This window comes from Rhinoderma darwinii, chromosome 2 (assembly GCF_050947455.1).
Source record: "Rhinoderma darwinii isolate aRhiDar2 chromosome 2, aRhiDar2.hap1, whole genome shotgun sequence".
NCBI classification, from domain to species: Eukaryota; Metazoa; Chordata; class Amphibia; order Anura; family Rhinodermatidae; genus Rhinoderma; species Rhinoderma darwinii.
In genome coordinates, this window is record NC_134688.1 from 410,741,975 (window position 1) to 410,754,740 (window position 12,766).

Consider the following 12,766-nt stretch of genomic DNA (forward strand, 5'->3'; position numbering starts at 1 on the left):
TATTAAAAAAAACAAAATAAAGTTAAAAAGTTACACATATTTGGTATCGCCGCGTCCGTAACGACCCCGACTATCTATCACATTATTTAACCCGCACGGTGAACGCCGTAAAAAATTTAATAAACTATGGAAAAATTGCTGTTTTCTGTGAATACTGACTTTAAAAAAATGTGATAAAAAGTGATCAAAAAGTCACATCTACTCCAAAATGGTACCAATAAAAACTACAAGTCTTCCCGCAAAATAAAAAGCCCTCATACAACCGCATCGGCGAAAAAATAAAAACGTTACGGCTCTTCAAATATGGAGACACAAAAACAAATAATTTTGAAAAAAAAGCATTTTTACTGTGTAAAAGTAGTAAAACATACAAAAACTATACAAATTTGGTATCGTTGCAATCGTAACAACCCGCTGAATAAAGTTATTGTGTTATTTATATAACACGGTAAACGGCGTAGATTTAAGACGCGAAAAAGAGTGGCGAAATTTCAGGTTTTTTTCTATTTCCCCCCAAATAAAAGTTAATCAATAAATATGTCCCCCAAAATGGTGCTATTAAAAAATACAACTTGTCCCGCAAAAAACAAGACCTTATACAGCTATGTCGACGCAAAAATAAAAAGGTTATAGCTCTTGGAATGCGACGATGGAAAAACTTAAAAAATGGCTTGGTCATTAAGGTTTAAAATAGGCTGCTCATTAAGGGGTTAAAGGAATTTCTCTGCTGGTAACAGCTTTTTGTAAATACATTGTCCTTAATTCCTACCAGCTGCTGGGGTCTCTTTTCTTCTTTCATGTACACTATGAACCTGACACTGTAAATAGATGTAGGTCTTGGCTCACATGGACTACAAGTGAGGGTTGGAGAGTGTGTACGAGATATACGTGCATCTCGAGAAGTTGAAGATCTTGATGCGCAGAAAACAATCCGTCATTTTTCAGTCTTTGATAACTGACTCAACGGTCGCTGCAAGAGATTAGGTGGATTACATTATTAGACACTAGTACATTTAGGCCTAAAGGAATCAATAAACTTTGCTCCATTCCTGTAAATTCTTGTTGGTGTCATCTTTTTGTAATGTTTTTATTAAGGGATGATCAGAAAGTGGCATGTACAAGATCAATATGCTGCAAATCTTGCCCTTCTGGATTAGTGTAAAAGAATTGGCATAGTCCAACGAATGTTGGATTACAGAGGCGTTCTGCTCTAGAAGTATTGTTTCTAGGGTAGAATATGGTGTCTTATTGCATGGTAGTTTCCATTCATAACAGAATCTACAACGCTCTGCCGAATTCATAGTACGATAGATACCACCAGTGCCCCACTGACCTACAATGGGATCCGTCCAAATTCACCAGGGCTGCCAAGAGAGGTTCCAGAAAGTGCCTCTGAAAGCAGTGTGAATACAGCCTAAGGCCTCCACAGAAGCATATTTGTAAACCCGTGTTTTGCATCCGTGCATGATGGGCTGTCTCCTAGGGAGATAATTGAATTACATAAGACATTTAATTTAAAAAACTGATGCAATACTGATGTCTTAGGCCCCATGCCCACTTCAGTTTTTTCCTTCAGGGTGCTAGCCGTTTTTGTGATGGCTAGCACACTGACCCATTCATTTCAATGGGGCCATGCACACTTTGACGGTCCCGTTGCTCCGTTCCGATCCAAAGTAGAGCATGTCCTACTTTGGTCCGGGATTTCGTGACCGTAAGGCCCATGCAAGTCAATGGGGGCGTCCAAAAAACTGAAGGCACACGGAAGGCATCCGTGTGCCGTCTGTGTGTGACGGAGCCGTTGCCTAGCAACGGCCGGGCGGGCAGTAAAACAGAAATATTACACTAATCGGCAGCCACTTGTCTCTATCAATCACTGATAGAGAAAGGAGGCTGCTGATTAAAAATTAAATAAAAATCAGTTCATACTTACCCGGTCGTTGTCTTGGTGACGAGTCCCTCTTCTTCCTCCAGTCTGACCTTCCAGAATGATGCGGCAGCCTGTGATTGGCTGCAGAGGCCGCTGCAGCCTGTGATCGGCTGCAGAGGCGGTCACGTGGGATGAAGCGTCATCCCTGGAGGCCGGCCTTCTGACGTCATCCTGACGTGCGTGACCGCCACTACAGCCTGTGATTGGCTGCAGCGGCGACATGGATGAAACGTCATCGCGAGGCCGGACAGGAGGAAAGTAAGTGACATTTTTTTTATTTATTTTTTATTACATTTAAATTTTATTTTTCGAGCGCTGAGCATGGTACTGTCCAGGGTGCTGAAAGAGTTACCGCCGATCAGTGCAGCCCATTAACTCTTAGCACCCTGGACAGTACCATGCTCGGCGCACGGAAACGGAAACACGGAGTGCACACGGCCGATAAAACGGACACACGGATCCGTCAAAAACGGCCATGAAAACCGTGTCGGAAGTGTGCACGAGGCCTTACAAATCTTATACAGACCAATTACTGATGCATCCGTATTTTATTCACTCACCAGAGACTTCAATGGGTGTTTTCCATCCGCAATACAGATGAAAGTAGTGCATGCTGCATTTTTAAATACACCCATATTTTATACTCTCCTGGGCATAGTATCATTGAGTAACATTAGCTCTGGATTACAAACAGGAAAAAATGGATGGAATACGGATGTAAGATTCGCTAGTCTGAAAGAAGCTTTCCAGAGTGTTACCCCAGCAAAGCAGAGTGAGAAATAGATTCCAAATGCAAATCTGTATAAGTAATTTAGTATCTATCTAAGACTATGTTCACACTAACATTAATTTCTATTTTGAAAGGATTAAAATGGAAAAAATAAGTATTTTTTCCCCCTTCCCTGAATTTACACAGTTTTAGAGTAGGAGCACACTAGGATTTTCCACAATGTATTTCAGTATTATAGTAGCAGCAGAGTGGATGGAATTTGAACAAATTTCATCCACACAGTGGAAAAAATCAGCAGAAAAAAACATTCATAAATTGACCTGCAGTGCATTGTTGTTGGTTTGTTTTTTTTTAAAGCTGCAGCATGTCAATTTATGCTGCGGAATCGTTGCTCTTCTGTTGCAGGTTTTCCTCATTGAATTCAATGGGAGGTAAAAACTGCAGCAAAGAAGCATGTCTTGCGACTTTTTTGCATCGGCAACGCTGCAATTCCGCTGCAAAAATTGCAAGCGAGAGAAAAGCTATATTTTTTATTTGAAAGTAATAAAAAAAAATGTATACTTGCCCCCTGCTAGAGTCCTAGCAACGTGATCCTCCTTTTAAGTGCAGCGTGGCCTCGTGGGATGATGTTTCATCCTAGGTGACTGCTGCAGCTATCGCATGGACTACAGTGTCATCGGAGGAGGCCGGGCTACGCTCAGAAGAGTACGGCTTCCAGGACGGATACGCTGTGTACTTTTACGCAGCATATCCGTCCTTTGTGTTCCTACGCTCAACGTCCTTTTCTGGTAACCTAGTGGTTTGGGCTCCAAATCTGACAATCCCAAGCCCACCCCTGGTAATTCAGCTATTTAGTGGTTCCAGTGGTATAACAATACAATATCCGTTATGTGGGTGGATAATAGTGGTCTAGGGGTTCATAGCATCATTCCTAGTAGTTTATGGGTTATCATATGCACATACTCCTACTTACACACACGTGCGTGCGTGCGCGCGTGTGTGTGTGTGTGTGTGTGTGTGTGTGTGTGTGTGTGTGTGTGTATATATATATATATATCACACACAGTATATACAGTGAAAAGCATATATGTATTATAGTCATTAAAAGGGTTGTCACGTCAGGGCTGTCACATCAGGCACATATGGCACATGGACTTCACTATGGACCAGAGCTGAGCGATGGTGTCACAAGCAGCGCGCCTGGCTTTGGCAGACTCGAGCTTTACATGTTGTTGTAAGAATGACTGCCATATAATACTACATTTGTCCAGCTGGACGCAGCTGCCCACAGTAAAATCCGCTGTTCACCAGGGGTCCTGGGAGACAAACCAGCATCAATAAGCTGATCGTTGCAGAAGCTCCCATATTAACCCCTTGCCGTCGCAGCCATTTTTAATTTTCGTTTTTCACCCCAACCTGCCAAAACTCAATATAGCCGAATGAGGGCTTGTTTTTTTTTGTTTTTTGCAGGAAAACGTTTTTAGATTTATTATGGCATCATTTATTGTACCATGTAATGTACTGGGGAACTGGAAATCCTTTATGGGGTGGAATGGGGAAAAAAAACATGGATTTCTAATTTTTTTACATTTTTTTTTTAATGGCGTTCACCATGCAGTAAAAATGACATGTTTACTTCTGCAGGGCGATACAATTACCAAATTTTTATATATTTATTTTTCACTACTTTTACAAACAAAAAATATTGTTTTGTCACCATATACAGAGACCCATAATTGCTGTATTTCTCTGTCGATTGAGCAGTGTGAGGGACTGTTTTTTTTTCGGGGCGAACTGTAGTTTCTATTGGTACCATTTTGGGGTACATGTAACCAATCTTAGCTGTAAGAGGGCTGCCCCCTCTGTCACCCCGTTGCCCACCTGCGATTGCGGGGTGCAGATGGTTGTCATGGCAGCCTGGGGGGGCCTAATGACTAGGACGCTAAAGGCACAATACAGTGCAATACATAGTTTTAGACCAATAAAAAGTTAAATATTTTTCCCCTAAGGCAATGTAAACAGAAAATAATAAAATGATAAAAGAAGCATTACTTTGGCTTCGTTCACATCTGCGTCATGGCTCCGTTCAAGGGTTCCGTCTGAGCTTTCTGCCAGGGGAACCCGTGAACGGAACCCTGACTGAAACAAATGAAAACCATAGAGTTCAGTTTGCATCGCTATTGATTTCAATGGTGACGAATCCGGTGCCAATGGTTTCCGTTTTGTCACCATTGTTTAAGGATTCCTTGTTTTGACGGAATGAAGAGCGCAGTCTACTACAGTATTGATTCAGTCAAAACGACCGTACCCTTACAGAACGGTGACAAACAGAAACCATTTGCACTGGATCCGTCAGCATTGATATCAATGTTGATGGAAACTGTTTTCGTTTATTTCAGTCAGGATTCCGTTCATGGGTTCCCTTGACGGAAAGCTCCCACGGAACCCTTGAACGGAGCTCTGACGCAGATGTGAACGAAGTCTTACCTGTTAAATACTATGCAGTTTCTCCAATGCTTCCTGCCAGTGGCAGATTAAGTAGACCATAGGCCCTGGGCTGTTCCACAAACTTTGGGGGCCCCCCCTCCCTACCGCATCTATAGTGAACACCACCTTTCTTTGCGAGCATTGTTGTTACGATTCCTCTTGTCAAAGGGCTGTGTCCCTACATACTAATTGTCTCCAAGCATCGCTGACTGTATCACACTGTGTAGGGACACATCCTCCTGACAAGGGGAATGGTAACAGATTTGTTAGTCCTGGGTACACAAAGATTTATAGGAAATCCTTGTATTCTACATCAGACATGTCAGGAGAGGTGACAGCTCCTCTATAGATCCAGTGACTCACAAGTGATATCTTCTCTGATGGGAGTCGTTCTGTTTTCTTCTCCATCTGACACAGACTGTTATTACTTCTCCTGATCTTTGCCCTTCGCTTCTGGAGCCGTCTCCAGCCTCTAAAGAAACGCACACATTCAGACACCAAGGCCCAGGACCATACATTAAAGGGGTAGTCCGGGCACAGATCAGTGTTTTATACTGATAACCTGTCAATGTGCCCAGACAACCCCTTTTACTCAGAAATTCAGACCCCAGACTATATCATAGAATACATACAGACCCCAGACCTTCTAAACTATTGCAGTCCCCAGACCAGACCCCCGAACAAGCACCCTAAATAAATACACACCTTAGACCAGACCCCTAAATACAGACCCCAGACCTGACACCCTACACTAATTACTTACCCTTAATACAGATCCCTACATAAAGACCCCCTAAACCAATACAGACCCCTAAATACAGAACACATAAACTAATACCGACCTCAGAACAAACCCCCTAAGTATACAGACACCTCAAATTGATAGACCCCAGACCAGACCCCCTAAATAAATCTATCCCCTTATTCTTACCTAGCAGCTCACCTCACAATCTTCTCTCTGGAGTCTTGCTGTTTTAGGACCTGCGGTCATGTCACCTGCAGGTCTCTTAACAGTAGTTGGAACTGCAGAGATACGGTCATGTGACCTTATAGCTTAAGGTATGTTCACACGCTAAAGTAAAAACAGCTGTAAAATATGGAGCGGTTTTCAAGGGAAAACAGCCTCTGCTTTTCATCCGTTTTTAAAGCATCAAACGTTTTTTGGAGACGTTTTTTTATTGACAAAATGAAAAACGGCTCAAGAAGTGACATGCATTTCTTTTTACGGGCCGTTTTTTGATGCGTCATTTTTTCAAACGGCCACGTAAAAAAAACGACTCTACTGAACGAAACGCCGCTTTTCCCATTAAAATCAATGGGCAAATGTTTGGAGGCGTTCAGCTTCTGTTTTTTTCAGGCCTTTACGCCCCGAAAAACTGCTGAAAATACAGCGTGTGAACATACCCTTAAGATCCTTTTGCAGGACATGCAAAATGCAGTTTTATTGCGGTTTGCCATGATTTGCGGCAAAAACATGACAAAACATTGTGCTTTGGGTGGCCATGGGCTCCCAGTGAGCCTCGGACCCCAGGCGGCCCCCCAAAATGCCCTAATGATGATCCGCCATTGCTCCCCGCCCAGCTCTGTTTATTGTGCTGCAGCAATGACGTCATATCAGCATATCTGACCTCTGCAGCCAACGCTGAGGCCATTGACAGTCTGCAGCGACCGGCAGGAAGCAGCGAAGCATGATTAGCGACGGATTTAACAAGTGATGCTTTTTTTTTCTTTTTTTTTTTATGCCATTCTTGTCTGTTGTTTTTTTTTTTTATTGATTCCGGAGAACCACTTTAATTACACTATATATTAATGGAAATATACAGACACATAATCATACCTCCTAACTGTCAAGTATTTCAAAGAGGGACATCTTTGACGCGTGAAACGTGTCGAAGCAATGGTTTCTTCAGTTAAACCACGCCTCTAAGGCTGGATTCACAGGAGCATGTTACGTCCATAAAGGACGGAACGTATTTCGGCCGCAAGTCCCGGCCCCAACACACTGCAGGGACTGAAAACATGATTACAGTACGGGAAAGTTGTCCCGCAGCGAGGCAGGGACTCCTAGCGTCGTACATAACTATGATGCTAGGAGCCCGGCTCCCGGCAGTGTGTTCGGTCCGGGACTTGCGACCGAAATACGTTCCGTCCTTTACGGACCGAACATGCTCGTGTGAATCCAGCCTAACTCTGCACAATCCCAGCTCATACACACACACACAGTATCATGCCCCCATAGTGCTTCCCCACCCAGTATCATGCCCTCATAGTGCCTTCCAACACGCAATATAGTGCCCCCATAATATAATGCCCCTATATTGCTCCCCACACAATATAATCCCTTCATAGTGCCTTCCCACACAATGTGATGCCTCCAAGACAGTATTATGGCCCACAGTGCCCCCCCCCCCCACACACTGTATAATGGCCAAATAGTGCCCCCCTACAGTGTGTAATGGCCCAAAGTGCCTCTTCATGTAGTATAATGCCCACATAGTGCCTCTCCCCACACAGTATAATGCCCCCCCATAGTGCCTAATACAATCCTAATCCTCCGGTCTGTGCGGTGTGTGGCTTGGCGCAGACAGGCAGAATGATGTCACTGTATTGTACCTGCCTGCGCCAAGATGCTCACGGCTGGCGTTACATAGTGAATAGTGGAGCTGAGGACTCCCTGCTACACCGTTGGAATCAACTGCATCTCTGTCCTGAGAACGTAGATGCATTTAGAACCGGGATATCCCGTCGGCTGCTCGGGACAGCAGGTCACCGGCCATTTTTGTGGCGTTATTTTTTAGCCAAATGCAGGAATAGATCTAAAAAGAAGAAAAAGTATAAAGGAAAGACAGATAAGTCTTCTCTCCTTTTGTATTCGCTCCTGTGTATGGCTAAAAACCAAAAACTGCATTAAAGACTGCATGCATGTGTGATTCCAAGCTTACACCTATTCCCATATATGTAGCACTATTCGGGTATGTTCACACGGGCTATTTTCGGCCGTTTTTCGGGCCGTAAACGCCTGAAAAATGGCAGAAAAATCGGAAGCAGAACTCCTCCAAACATCTGCCCATTGATTGCAATGGGAAAAACGGCATTCTGTTCCGACTGGTCGCTTTTTTTATGCGGCCGTTTTTAAAAACGGCCGCGAAAAAGAAGTGCAGGTCACTTCTTGGGACGTTTTTGGAACTGTTTTTCATAGACTCTATTGAAAACAGCTCCAAAAACGGCCGTAAAAAAACGTGAGTGTTTTAAAAAAAAACTAAAAAAATGCCTGAATATTGGGTATGTTCACACGCAAACTCAAAAATGTCTGAAAATACGGAGCTGTTTTCAAGGGAAAACAGCTCCTGATTTTCAGCCGTTTGTGAAGCTGAAAATGAAGCTTCTTTTAATTTGGAGCTTCTTTTGAGGCGTTTTTCATAGTGTAGTGTCAATGGAAAATCATCTCCAAAAACTAATCTGACATGTCAGAAGTTTGTCAAACGTTTAACTACACTTTAAATTAGCTGTTCAGAAACAAGGAGCCAATATAACGTTCCTGTCGTCTGTTTTTAGTGTCTGCTTCTGAGCCCACAAAGCCGGGAGCCTGTCCAGCAGGAGTGGTTAGTCATTCTGCTCTCCACAGGACCAGGAGCATACTCCAGCGCTGATCTCTGTTAGTAGACGCTTAACTGCAGGAGCAGACTACGCAGTTTGTAGTCTGTAACCATGGAGACATATAGGATTTGCATACACAAAACTATAGGATATTTTCATCAAGAACATTTAAATGCATTGAAGTAATACAGGAATGCTTACAAAAGTGCACTCATGGGGCACGCTGGCTGGCTCTAATAATGGGGCTCACATTGGGACTTCCTTCATGAGGACAGTCGGGCTGTTGTTACGTGGGCATGGCCAGCTTTTATGGGCAGGGCATATGTACAAAAACAAATGTTCTGCCAATTTCTATAAAGGCAAATCTAATATACACGTTATATACTCTCACATATTCCCAACTTGTAAGTGCCAGAGCTAGCTCGTGGGCTGCAGCGCCTCCAATTTACCTGTGGCAGCAGCTGGTCCTGCACAGGATTCATCTCACACACAGTTCCACTTTCATATAGTTTTACCACAAAACAGAACCAGTGGCTTTGATAATACTGCTAAGTCTGTAGAAGTAGCTTTCCGTACATTGCTATATTATGGAATCGCCCTCAGACCGTATTACTGACTTGTTTTCCTCGTCATCGTGCAAACTAAATCTGTAATGTCTGCTGTCCGAACATCACGCCATGAAGACAATAGTGATGTCACACGTGACCCCAGACGGCCTAGGATCGCGTCACCCCATTCATCGAGCCCTGTTGCTAAGACGATTGTGTTTATAGTTGGAGTGAGCCACCCAGTGGTGAAACACATCATTACAGTTATTATGGCACAGTAATGACGAGGAAAGCGCTGGTTACATTCTGACAATTTACACTCTTCTCTACTGGACCAGAAACTGCCAAATTCTGTGTGTGCTGAAAGAATCAGGTAAGATTAATAGTCCTTATAGGAACCAATCTGCATCTGTTCTCATTCTAGTTATTTGCTATCAGTATAAGTGATCGGGGCTGAATCTCTCTAGATCTCATCTGAACAGTAAATGTGGTTTGAGTCATCATATTCATATATATGGTCATGTTTTTCAAATTGCAGCTATATACTAGCAGTATGTGTGTATATATATATATATATGTATGTGTGTGTATGTATATATATATATAATTTTAACCCCTTTAGGACGCAGCCTGTTTTGGCCTTGTGGACACAGGTGATTTTTTCAAATCTGACATGTGTCACTTTATGTGGTAATAACTCCGGAATGCTTTTACCTATCCAAGCGATTCTGAGATTGTTTTCTCGTGACATATTGTACTTTATATTAGTGAAAAAATTTGGTCGATAAATTCAATATTTATTTGTGAAAAACTTCAAATTTTAGCAAAAATTAGCATTTTTCTAAATTTAAATGTATTTGCTTGTAAAACAGATAGTAATACCACACAAAATAGTTACTAGTTAACATCCCCCATATGTCTACTTTATGTTTGCATCATTTTTTTTTCACGTACTTTTATTTTTCTAGGACGTTACGAAGCTTAGAACTTTAGCAGCAATTTCTCATATTTTCAATAGGCCATTTTTTCAGGGACCAGTTCAGTTCTGAAGTGGCTTTGAGGGCCTTATATATTAGAAAGTCCCCATAAATCACCCCATTTTGAAAACTGCACCCCTCAAGGTATTCAAAACAGCATTCAGAAAGTATTTTAACCCTTTAGGCGTTTCACAGGAATTAAGGCAAAGTAGAGGTGAAATTTACAAATTTCATTTTTTTTGCCAAAATTCATTTGTAATAAAAAAAAATCTGTAACACAGAAGGTTTTACCAGAGAAATGCAACTCAATATTTATTGCCCAGATTCTGCAGATTTTAGAAATACCCCACATGTGGCCCTAGTGTCCTAATGGACTGAAGCACCGGCCTTAGAAGCAAAGGAGCAGCTAGGGGATTTTGGGGCCTCCTTTTTTTAGGAATATATTTTTGGCACCATGTCAGGTTTGAGGAGGTCTTGTGGTACCTAAACAGTCGAAACCCCCAAAAAGTGACCCCATTTTGAAAACTACACCCCTCAAGGCATTTTTATAGTGGTATACTTAGCATTTTGACCCCACAGTTTTTTTGCAGAATTTAGTGGAATTAGTCTGTGAAGATGAAAATCACCTATTTTTCTGTGGAAACATAGAATTTTTTTCATTTTTACAAGGAATAAAGGAGAAAAAGCCGCCCAACATTTGTAAAGCAATTTCTCCCGATTACGGCAATACCCCATATGTGGTCGTAAACTGATGTTTGGACCCACAGCAGGGCTCAGGAGGGAACGAGGGCCTTTTGGATTTTGGAGCGCAGATTTTGCTGGATTGGTGGTTTTCAGTGCCATGTCGGGTTTGCAACGCCCTGGAGGGATCAAAACAGTGGAAACCCCCCAAAAGTGACCCTATTTTGGAATCCACACCCCTCAAGGAATTTTTCTAGGGTATAGTGAGCATTTTGGCCCCTCAGGATCTTTTTTAGAGCTAAGGTGACCAAAAAACAACGATTTTGGCGCTTTAAATTCTTTATTTATTACAGCATTCACCGTGCGCAATAAATTACGTTTTACTTTATTCTGCCGGTCGGTACGATAACAGCGATACCATATGTGCATAGTTTTTTTACGTTTTGCAGCGTTTGCACAATAAAATTACGTTTCTATAAAATAATTTATTTTCTGAGACGCTATTCTGAGCCGTAACTTTTTTATTTTTTCGTCAAAAAAGCTGTGGGAGGTCTTGTTTTTTGCGGGACGGGTTGTAGTTTTTATTGGTACCATATTGGGGTAAATGCGACTTTTTGATCACTTTTTATTCTATATCTTGGGAGGGGTGGTGACCAAAAAATAGCGATGCTGACAGTTTTCCGTTTATTTTGTTTGCGGCGTTCACCGTGCGGAAAAATTAACATTATAGTTTCATAGTTTGGGTCGTTACGAACACGGTGATACCAAATATGTGTACTTTTTTTAACGTTTTCATTTGTTCCCTATAATAAATGACTTATTATAGGAAAACAAAACCTTTTATTTGTACACTTTTCTAAAACATTTTTATTAACTTTTTTTTACTTTTTACACTTTATATTTTTGTTTATTAACTCTTCTTTTACTTTTTACACTTTCTTTTTTTGACCTGCAGCTCTGATCGCTGCTAGAATACATTACACTACCTAGATAGTGTAACGTATTCCAACTGTCAGTGTGACGTCACAGTCACTCTGACAGTTGGTCTACGAGGCAGACCTGGGGGCCGTTGTCTGGCCCCCGGGTCCCATCACAAGCATCAGAAGCCCCCACGATTGCATGGGGGCTGCTGATGCGCTACAAACCCGCTACATGCGGAGATCGCAATCGAGCCCCGCATGTAACGGGTTAATTGCCGAAATCAGCGGCGATGAGCCGCTGATCGGCAACACTGGAGTGTCAGCTGTCGGGGACAGCTGATCTCCAAGTTCCCGATGCACACTGTCGCCGACAGTGTGCCATCGGGAATGAAACAGTGACTTCCTGTCACTCTGACAGGAAGCCTATCAGGACCAGCCGAAGGTTGGTCCTGATGGGCTTCCGTCCATGGCAGACCCGGAAGCCACTGTTTGGCTTCCGTTTGCCATAGTAACTATCGGCAAACCCCGCGATTTCGGACCGGGGTCTGGCGATATGTTAGAAACCCCCAAAATTCGGCGATTGCACCCGATCGCCTAATTTAAGGGGTTAATTCGCCGAAATCAGCGGCAAAGGACCGCTGGCCGGCAAGAGGGGAGTGTCAGCTGTCGGCGACAGCTGACCTCCCGGTTCCCGGTGCACACTGTCGATGGACAGTTACGTCCTGGTGCGGGTAGGGGTTAAATTCACAGCAGCTTTTCTATTGGCCCATTCACAGAGTATTCTAGATCACCAATAGTTTGCTGACAAGAACTCAGAGCAACTGAGAACTTTTAGGATCACTGCAGCAGCTAATGATCAGGTTGCTAACTCTATCAAACTTCTTCGAAACAATCGGGAT

The 12,766-nt window shown here is 42.8% G+C and overlaps 1 protein-coding gene across 1 annotated transcript in view; it reads left to right on the top strand.

The window, feature by feature from the left end:
- The first annotated feature begins 9,540 nt into the window (after positions 1-9,540).
- LOC142741432 (uncharacterized) overlaps positions 9,541-12,766 on the top strand; it is a 54,402-nt gene continuing 51,176 nt past the window's right edge. Inside the window, exon 1 of the mRNA XM_075850811.1 lies at positions 9,541-9,662. The gene's annotated coding sequence lies outside the window, so the exon portion shown is untranslated. The remainder of the gene's footprint in view (positions 9,663-12,766) is intronic.